The following is an 11,694-nucleotide window of genomic DNA, read 5'->3' as shown; positions in this document are numbered from 1 at the left end:
ACATTTCGTGAAGTCACCGTGCGGTAACGATTAACACCGGATTATTAAGAGTGTACTTGCATAAATACAGGGTGGTTTAAATGTCAGGTTACGATGGAAAATTTTTCAATGGAAAAAATTCGCAAATCTCCATTAGTTTCCGAAACTTTGCCTCTGAAATTCAATATTTTAAGAATTTTGTCATCAGATTCCCATAAGTTTTGATAAAAATTATTAAAAATCTCCAGGCCAAATCCGTAACTAATGGAAATTTACGAATTTTTCTCATTGAAAAATTTTCCATCGTAACCTGACATTTAAATCACCCTCTGTGTATTTAGGTACATCAGTTTGTCAATATATTTCTGAAAAATTTGTTGCACCTTTAACGAAAAATTATGGTCGGACTTTTTAGCGAAATCACCGTCTCATCATGCCCTGGCTGGTCTGGAGTTATGCGTCCCTTTGCCTCGGCGTTGTCGCGATTGTGGTCGTGTCTGTAATGATCGGCGTCGCGGGACAGGTCGGCGTGGGTTTCGCTATGCTCGCGGTGGGCGGACTTTTCCTGGCAGTGCAGACCTACTTTGTCCACGTGGTGAAAAGATTCGTGGACGAGTTAAAGGGAGGCGCGACTAATTAAAGAGTGAGTCACAATAGAATGCATGTTTTAAAAATCAGTTCTTTTTACTTTGCAAAATATGCTAATTTGATATTGAGTCAAACTGTTTTACAGATATTCTGCTTTGTTGCAAATGTATGCTAGCTGTTCGATATTATAAAAATGTGTTTAAAATTTGTATACAAATTATAAATATATAATAAAAATATTATAAAAATATTTAACTAGCATACAGATTGAGGGGGCGTTTTAATTGAGAAAATATTTATCTTGCATGCGTTTCAATAAATTTACAGCCGTTCTTCAGCAGGCAAACTGAAAATCTTGTCAAGATCGAAATTGAATTTCTCGGAAGGCTTCTTAAACTTGATCAGTCTCAAAATTTGCGGACTTCCTAAGTAATTTTGTATAAATCCTAGTACCGAATACAAAAGGCGTTAGGACATGGTTTTGACGAATTCATACCTTAATTGCGGGATGGTTTTTAGTTGTAGAGATTTCTAACATTTTTTATGTGAAAGCCCATGTCTCAAACTATAGGTAAGCATATCTGGCTTCCGGTTTTGTGTACTCTGCGAAATGAGGCAAGGTCAAATTTGGAGAGGTGTCCTTTTTTAGTTTTCCAAACCAGTGTTCTTATAAAATGGCATTGAACAAAAGATTTTTTTCTTAGGTCGTAATGCAAAAATCGCCTTTGCGACTATTATCAAGGGACTTAGCATGCTTTTCACTATATAAAACCACTTTTGCCTCATTCTTATCTTTGAAGTCCGTTTTGTAATCTAATTTCATATTTGCCCTAATGAAATGCGCTCGTGCATGCAGCTCCCCCACTTTTAAGGCCCCCACATTTTACGGCTTTGATGCTAAAAATCCCTAACGTTGTTCTTGTCCAAGGTACAAATAGTATATCGCACTGTAAGTACTTTTTACAAAATTTTGATAAGTGGTTACACCCCCCGAACTGAATTTCCTTCATACCCAATAAAATGTTTGGAAAAGTTATCTTCGATATAAACGTCGAACTTAAGAATTTTTTTAGCTAACCAAAACGCAGTAATTTTATTATTTTGTGACTTGTACCTTGTGGATAAAATAGTTTTGCGTCAGGGAACACAAAAAAGTTATTAAAATTTGTTTTCAACAAAATTTGACCATTAATTTTTCAAATTAGTTCACGAGTTTTTTAAGATTCAGCGTCAGCTGATTGACTCGGGTCTTTCTCCAAAACTGGTAACCCAAAATCTTAGCTGTTTAATTTAATATTACTTAGGACACTTCTAGCTTTGCCCTCAGTTATTATTTGACCGAGTGGGTCCGCTTTCAAGGTCAGCAGGTCAATTTTCCTGTGCACGGTCCGATTTATCACTTTTCATGAAAAAGTATCAGCGACGATGGAGGCCCAACGTTATGTAATTCATTGTGGATTCTTTTATTATTGCATGCAATGATTATCTAGGGTTGTAATATTAACAATCATTCACCTCTGACCTCTTAGGTCTTCATGCTATATGAGTAATTCAGTTTGGAAAGTAATTTTTTGGCTCCTTCCAACTCTGGGGGCACTGGAGGGGGCATTTATAAAGCTATCGGCCTAAAATTTTAAATATATCTTTTTTAGAGTATTATCTTGCAATTGACCAAAGATCAGTTCAAAATTCAACTCCCCGACAGAGATATTCACCCGCGAATTCGTCAAAACCATGTCCTAACGCCTTTTGTATGGCAGAAATTAATTTCATTTTAGAGGTGTTGTTCTATGGAATAATTTAAGTAACGAGTTCAAACAAAAAAACGTTTTCCTACTTTTAAAAGGAACCTGAATGAAACAATAAATGCAATAAATCGAACTTTTTTTCACAACTAAATAGATTTCATGGTATGTTTTGCCTTTTAACAGTATGTACTTCTCTAACTGTGTACATACATTTCGTATTCCATAAATTCCACTGCATAAATTTATATATTTATACTTACACGTCCACAGTCAAGCACACGTTTATCGTATAGATTAAAATATTATAGAAATAAATGGACTTGGTCGACCTCTTCAAAGCATACATATCAAACTGCAATAGCCCACCGTACACGCGTAACACCCAAATTGCTCGCACTCTTCTCTTCATATATTTTATGTCTCCTTCAAAACGCAAATTTTTCTTGTAACCTTGTTTAAGTAAATTTGCTACCTCATACACATTGACCCCAAAGGGAAGCAGAATTTGAATAGTTATCCCAATCATTACCGCCATCGAGGGAAACATGAGGTAGAACGGCATTAGAATTTTATGGCGCATTTTAATCGACATAAAATTACAAACAAGTTCCGTGATTGCACCAACCGTCATTAAAACCAGGACCAGTGAACTAATCATTTCATGCGTAATGGCCAAAATTATTTCTAAGATGGTGTAACCTTTTAATATTTTGCTCGATCTTAACAGAGGAGATTTTGCCCTCATACAATTCTCAAAATCTGACAAGCATTGGAGAATAATAGTCCCAGAAATTGTGAACAATGTCAAAAGTCCAGAGAAAGCTCCTGCAGCGAAGATGTAGCAAAATATTGAAGTGAAACTGAAGAAGAGTTGGATCAGTTTAGCCATATTTGGCACAATTCCATAAGCAGGAATGATTTTGGTGGAGATAAGGAATAAATAAATTTGTGAGAACTGGTCAAATTTAAAGTAAATTTCAAATGGGACCGAAATATAGGGGAAGATTCCGATGTAGTAGTAAATTGAGATGAGATATGTTCCAAGTCCGGATGTGGACGATTTCTGCTTTTGCAAGTCTGTGGGTTACAAAAATATTTATGGGTTTAAGTATTAAGACTTCAAGATTTACATACGCGGTTTCAAATCTGGCAGTCATGTATTAATTTCTCGGTATTAAAATTGTTACAGCTTTTGTTATTAAAATTATTCAATTCCTTAAAAATATGATACCGTTATGGTGAAATTTCAATACACATAAATTATGTGTCATACCGTAAAACCTCTATTTATAGCCCTATTCTAATTATAGCCGGTCTCCAAATATAGCCGGGTCTAGAGACCAAGATTTCAAAATTATAGCCGGGTCTCTAATTATAGCCGGGACCTCAATTATGGCCGGGTCTCTAATTTTGGCCTGTCTTGCCCGCTGTGTCCGTTCATAGCCCATTCAAGAAAAATGTTGCACATTATGCTAATCAACGAATAAGTTGACCTACTAATTTTACCTATTAATTTCAAGTTAATAATGGAGATAATCATGAAAGAAAATTTAACAAAAATGCTAAACCTCCTTCAAAGATGTAGATTTAAAGTGAAGTGGGTTACTGACAGCATCTCTTGCTAAATATGTAATAAAACTCAAATTGAGTCAGCATGATCTTGTAACATCTAAAATTTTGGGCGGAACAAAATTTAGCGGGGCTCTAATTGTAGCCGGGTCCGTGAGCCTCAGTTTTGGATTTTAGCCCCGGCTATAAATTGAGTATTTACGGTAATTACTTGTCAATACCTCTTTTGTAGAGTCACATAGATATATATATGAATACCGCTTGGCATCATTTTAATACCCGACCTAAAAGAGTGTCTACCTCATACAGGGTACATAACCGGGGGTTTTGAGGGTTTCTGTGGGTGTCAAACATCGGAAACACCTCAATACTTAAAGGCGTTTTTGCAGGGTGGTGTAGGGTTGTTATAGGATTTTGGGGCAAAGCAGATTGGCAAGAAAATTAATGCTCAATTTGAATTTAGTTAGTTCTGTGAAGATTTTTATTCTATCCCAAATCTTAAAAAAATTGCAAAAACCCCAGAACCAAACAGATCGGTCTCGGATTTTTGTAGAAATCCGCTAGAGTTTTTATACCCTTTCCACGAACTAACCTTCTTTCCAGTGTTTCTCTAAATTGAGCAATTCTCCGAAAACAAACGCGATTATTTTTCCGGCGAGTAGCTTGGTCATCTCGACAACGAATGCGAAACCTTGCAATCCGCCGATGCCAAAGACTATGAGAATATTCAGCATTGGGAGGTGGGCCAGGCCGAATAATTGCAATCCAAGGACCAGCCAGATTTGAATCCCGCAAAACAGGAGGACGGTCAGCCAGGAGATTAATTTTCGACATGGGGGAATATACGAAAGTTTCCCTTGGCGGTGGTTCCATTCAAGTGGGGCTGTCCAGTAGTATATCCAGTTGATTTTTCCAGTGCATCTTAAGCTTTTCTAAATTCCGACATGGTTAATTTTCCAGGGGATAAATTTTAGGGGAAAAATCTGCCAAGTCAGCTAGTATGAGAATCAATTTTCACTAACATTATAACTAATATATGTAAGTATGTACATATTTATATATATGTAATCATGCACAATTTAACTTTTGTATTTATGTGTAGTATGTATGTAGTATCTAGAGACATGTGAAGTAGTGTTGCCAGTGAGTTTTAAATGAGTTGGCCTTAAATGCAGTATAACTATTCACCAACTTATGCAAAATTTAATATTTTAGCATTTTTGGATTCCCAGATAAATTTGGGTCGGACTGGTACAAGTTTAAAATAGCTACAAAAATTTCTACTTTTTTTATTTTGAGGCTAAACTTAAATGAGTTTTAAATGAGTTCAAAACTCATGTAAAACTCATTTAAAGTTTAGCCTCAAATTAAAAAGGTAGAAATTTTTGTAGCTATTTTAAACTTGTACCAGTCCGACCCAAATTTATCTGGGAATCCAAAAATGCTAAAATATTAAATTTTGCATAAGTTGGTGAATAGTTATACTGCATTTAAGGCCAACTCATCTCAACTCATTTAAAACTCACCGGCAACACTAATGTGAAGTAATTGAATATCTAATCACATCGTATTCGAATAAATAAATACATATTTTATAAACCATATTTGCTTCCCCCGGGTTCTAATCTATTACCGCAAGGAGATAAATATATGCGCAAGACGGTGATAACTTGTCACCCATATTATCACCAAATGTAGGTAAATTATTTCCACTCGGAGACACAGCTTACCTCCGTTGAATACATTCTGTAATCGACAGTAACAAATTGTATCCCGGGAGGTGACAATAATATTTACCTCCGCTCGGGAGACAAAACACACTTGTCAATGGACGGAGATAAATTATTTCCCTACGGTAGACTCACATAGTACCTACACGAGGAGACGATTTTGGTGGCAATTTTGCTGAGAGTGTAGAAATACGGGTAAAGAAAGAGGAAGTAGTAAATTGCTACAAGATATGTTCCAAGGCGAGATCTGAATGATTCTTGTCCTTTCGCTCCCCAATCTGCGGATTTAGTAAGGAAGGTGAAATTTATATCAATGATTTAAATAATCTAGTCTCGACATTAAACGATCTTTCTCAAATTTTTGTTTTGATTATCAGCTTATTAATAAACAAATTTCTACCCGTTAGAATAGAAATGAATTGTCAAGCCTTCGCATTTTCATGCCAAGTTTTTTTCTATTTTCTAAATTAAATTAAATATTGACCAAAATTTGTTATTCACCGATTTACTTATAATAAACCGTAGTAACGTTAGAAGTAGCTCACCCTGTAATAATGATTTGGTTATAACTTGCCCCAAAGGTGCAGAAAAATGCAACAAAATAGTTACATAATTTTTTGCAATTATGCACCAATGGTGCAGAAAAATCCAACAAAGTGGATCAATAATTTTTATGCAATGTTGCACCAATGGTGCAGAAAAATTAAACAAAATAGATCAATAATTATTGGGTTCCAATTAACGCCCCCTAGAAAATACTAAAAACTACCCAGGCAAATAGTTAAAACCAATAATATTGAACTTCACCCAGACAAATTAATTTATGACCCCAATATAAAACCTAAAATGCCCAATAATTTCTTGTACAATGTCATAAGATATACTAATACATACTGGCCATCATAAATTACTTGACGGTTGATATTGAGTTATCTAATAGATATTCCAATTAGCCTTTAGTAGATTTTGTTGAACAGAAAGTTTCTTCCCCTAGCCACTTGCCATAATACTCTATTAATTTATCGCTACATATTTATTTGCGTCACTTTGTGAATTTTTGGCTATGAATTCAGCGTCTCAAACAGTGCGTTTCGACACAAGCCATTTGGGCTTAGATTTTGAAAATCAACCGGAACTTAGAAAATGAAAATTAAGCTCATGGGAACATTTGACCACAGCTGACGCGAAAAAATACATTAAAGATCGCTTGTTTGAGGGGAACATTGTGCTTTATAACTGTCGAATTTCGCCGTCTTGTTCTTAAAAGCGCAGGATAGTTTTGCCCAATTCGAACCATAAGTTTAGGTTTGAAACGTCCGTAGTGAATCATATAGAGAAGGAGATGGGTGTGTCTTTTACACGAAATGAAATGTACCCAACTTATAAACAATTATGGATGATTTAGGATCATCAGCCGAAGTGAAGCAGGAAATAATAAGGCTGCATCAATAAATTTCTGCAGCTTAAGGAGCGACGTTGGAAAACTTTTGATATGTACAAGATGTGTATTAGTATTAACACGCTTTGATTAGTTCAATTTAATACCGATCCATGGATTAAATCATCTTGCTCGCGTCCAATTTTCTTACAAATTTTTGTATGTAAGCACTTAATTGGTATCACGATTATAAACAAACTATACAAAGTCTGTCCAGAAGCCAAGACAATTCCAATATGGACTTGGCGTGGGCCCGGACGCCCTACCAAACCTACGAATTCATTGATTACTATGTAAAAATTTATTTTTGAATAATGTGGAGGAACTAAATAGCTAATTCATGTTTCTAATACCAAAGTCGTTATCACTTTTATGTCACGATATTATTGGGCATTTTTGGTTTTATATTGGGTGAATAAAATAATTTTTCTGGGCAACATTCAGTATTATCGATTTTAAATACTTTACTTGGTACTTTTCAGTATTTTCCTGGGTGCGTTAATAATAATCCATAATTATTATGCATCGAGCTGCTTGAAAAAATTGTGCATCACTGGTGCAGAATTACCTACCAACGATCAACGATAATTTTGAAAAATTTATGTCAAAATTGTATGATCATTTCTCCCGGATATTCTGCACTATTGGTGCGTTTTGCATCCCTTCCCCCAATTATTTCGCATCATTTTGTGTTCCCGATTGTTAGATATCAATGGTCCTATTAACTTGTTAAAAATTTGATTCGGTTTGTTTAGTACCAATGGTGCGCCTAACGTATCCAATAATGGTCAAGGGGCTGTTTAATTAGCATCAATTGATGCAAAAAATTCGTTAACAACCAGACGGACGGACAAGAGGAATTCAATAGCTCCCGTGCTACGCAGGGCGAGCAAATAATGTAACCCTATCAAACTTCGATGCATAATTATCTCACGGCATGTCAATTGAGTTATCACTCAATTGACATGCCACATTCGTAACTAGAGGATATACAATATCATATATAAGATTACCTTCTTTCGACCTTTTGTCTATGACAAGAAATTCCCCAAAGACCTGAGCTGCTATTCTTCCGCAAAGTAATTTCGCCATTTCCACCAAAAACGCGATCCCTTGCAACGCCCAAACTCCCAAAAAGAAGAGAATGTTAACCATGGGGAGCTGTACCAAGCCGAAGAACTGTAGTCCAAGGAGGAGGCTGCACGTGAGGACTTGAAACCCACAAAACAGGAGGACAATCAGCCATGGAAGTAATTTTGTACTTGAGAACCAATGCAAGACTTTCCCTTGACGACGATTCCATTCAAGCGGAGATGTCCAGTAACCTACCACTTTTTCCAAAATATTGAGAGTTTTTGTAAATTCCGACATTCTTTAGTTCTGGGTGGCTCTGTTCGATAATATCTTGCGAATTTTATTAGTGTCGGTAAAAAAACAGGGGCTGATGCATAAGCATGGCAACTAAGGTTGCCCGAAGGGCCAGATGTGAATGACGACATTCGGAAGCGTTTAACATTGAATTTCAGAATTGTATGCAATTAGCTATAAAAAAATTGGGTTTAAGCTATTTCATAAAAATTAGTTGCCCATATTTAAAGGGTAATTATCTGTAAAATGCATAATTCCACGATTTCAGGTATATGTGCCTGCTAGCACACAAATATTACTCACTCGGATATTTTAAAATGAAATAATACCATGTTTATTTAGCTACTTTCCAATTAACTGCACATATTTGTGTATGTATCTAATAGAAAGGTTTGTACTGACGAACGCGCAAATTTGAAAAATAAATATGTGGATTTGTAAATAAATAAATACGTAAATACAAATACTTAGCAATGAACCAAAATTGTTATATTGGTCGCACTTACATACATAAATGTGCATAAATACTAAACTTTTGTAATTCATGATATCGTATTCTACAGACATGAATATCCGTCATCTGTGACTTCGTAGAAATTAGTAAATACATGCATACATTTACATAAGAAATATAAATAACCACCGGTACCGAAATATAAGGGCAAACAAAGTAATTTTGCACCAAATTATAAATTTAGTCATTTGTACATATTTCTGTGCACACAGATGCACATGTACATATTTATACCTAAACATCTACAGTCAAGCACAAATTTATCGTATAACTCAAAATATTATCAAAATACGTGGACTTTGTCGATCTTTTCAAGCCAAACATGTCAAACTGAAACAGACCACCGTACACGCGCAACACCTTAATTGCTCGCACCCTTCTCTTCATATATTTCATGTCCCCCTCAAAATGCACATTTTTCTTGTAACCTTGTTTAAGCAAATTGGCCACTTCATACACGTTAACCGCGAAAGGGAGTAGAATTTGAGTACTTATCCCAATAATTACCGCCATCGAGGGAAACAATAGGTAGAACGGCATTGGAATTTTGTGGTGCATTTTAATCGTCATAAAATTACAAACAATTCCCGCTACTGAACCCACCGTCATTAAGACGAGGACAAAAGAACTCACCATTTCGTGCGTAATGGCCAAAATTATTTCTATAATGGTATAACTTTTTAATATTTTGTTTGATTTCGACGAGTCGCAATTCTTTTTCATACAATTTGCAAAATGTGACAAGCATTGGAGAATAACGGTCCCAACAATTGTCAAGATTGTCAAAATTCCAGAAATCGCACCACAAGTCAAGATACAGCAAAGTATGGAGTTGAAGCTGAAAAAGAGTCACTTTAGCAAATTTTTGCACAATACCGCCAACCGGGAAAGTTTTTGTGGAGAGGAGGTACTCATAAATTTGTGTGAATTGGTCTAATTTGAAGTAGATTTCAAATGGGACCGCGAGATAGGGGAAGATAGAGAGGTAGTAGTAAATTGAGATGAGATATGTTCCAAGCCGAGATGCGGATGATTTTTGTTTAGGATTTTGCAAGTCTGTGGGTAAGATATTTGAGTGTTTAATTTAGCTATTTTCCGATAAAATATGTAGTTACATTGTATTGTATTGCTTTATTTCACCACTCTTTCAGGCCAAGCGGCCCATAGAGCACGACAAAAAAATTTACATCATTTAACGAAATTCGTAATATCTGTTGTTTTTGAAAAATTGGAGTTTGATTTTTAACCCGTTTTACTGTTGAATGATGTAAAATTGTTACATACCTACACTCAAAATAAAAATTTGTCGAATCAACACCGCCGGTGTCAATATATGACTTAACCGCCTTGGTTACAATGTTGAATCCGAGTTTTGATGATTTTGATACCGGTTGTTATCATGTTATGACCGGACGGAAAAAATTCATTACTACTCGGAATCACAATTGTAACCAAGGCGGTTAAATCATATATTGACACCGTTTTGTTTTGAGTGTACCTGTTCACACGGATTCATTGGTGAAAAATAAATAAATGAATAAATAATGAATTAGTGATTTTTCCAAAATTTTTGAATGAATAAATATTTATTCATTTCATATTGATGAAGATGAATAGTTTTATTCATCATTCATTTTTCATCATATGTTTCATACATGGGATATATTGAGATGTTAATCTGATTAGGGGAATTCGAGATAAAATGAATACAAAATGAATAATGAAAGCTAAATTAGTGTTTATACCCAAATTTTGAATAAGTGAATATTTTTCCAATCTTTAAAATGGACAAATTTCTAAAGAATAAATATGTACTTCTCGAACAGGTATCATGCATGCATACAACTTTTTACTAACCTTCTTTCCACTGTTTTTCCAAATTGAGCAATTCACCAAAAACAAAGGCAATTAATTTTCCCGCAAGTACTTTTGCCATTTCGACAAGAAATGCGAAACCTTCCAATCCGCCGATTCCAAAGACTATTAGGATATTCAGCATGGGGAGGTTAACCAGGCCGAATAGTTGTAATCCAAGGACCACCCAGGACGCCATGATTTGATTCCCGCACAACAGGAGAACCATCAGCCAAGGGAGTAATTTTCGGCTTGGAGGAATATAGGCAAGTTTCCCCTGGCGGTGATCCCATTGAAGTGGGGCTGTCCAGTAATATCCAGTTGATTGTTCCAGCGCGTCAAGGGCTTTTTTGAATTCCGACATGATTTAATTTTCTAGGGGATATAGTTTAGGAGAAAAATTTGACAAGGTTTATTAAGAGTATTCAGAATAGCTGATCAAAAGAGAAATGCTTGGCTGAGACATGCAAGGGACGGTATTTGTACATATGTTTGGTCATACACGAAATGCTGCTTTGGACAATTATATGCTTGTGAGAAATTATTTAAAGTTTGGAACAAATTAGTTCCTATATTTGTATATATAAATGTGTTCCTGTATTTGTTTCTACATATATTTGTAGTTTGATAAGTAAATGTCAAATGAAATGGATAATTTGGCTAACACATTTTGTAAATACAAGTTTAGACTAGGCATTTCAAAATTAGGGAAGAATCGTTAGAAAATTAAATAATTCGAGATAATTAGTACCAAACATAGTAATATCAACTCAGTTTTTCTTTTCCATCCCGCGCTGGTATCCTTCCCATACTATTAGTATGGTAGGGATACGAAGCGGGAATCAAATTTTTGGTGAAGTAATTCTGAGTCAGTAGTACATACGGATGTACATATGTAACAAAGGT

The sequence above is a fragment of the Folsomia candida genome, unplaced genomic scaffold, assembly GCF_002217175.1.
Source record: "Folsomia candida strain VU population unplaced genomic scaffold, ASM221717v1 Fcan01_Sc005, whole genome shotgun sequence".
NCBI lineage: Eukaryota > Metazoa > Arthropoda > Collembola > Entomobryomorpha > Isotomidae > Folsomia > Folsomia candida.
Note: the sequence above shows the minus strand (reverse complement) of the source record.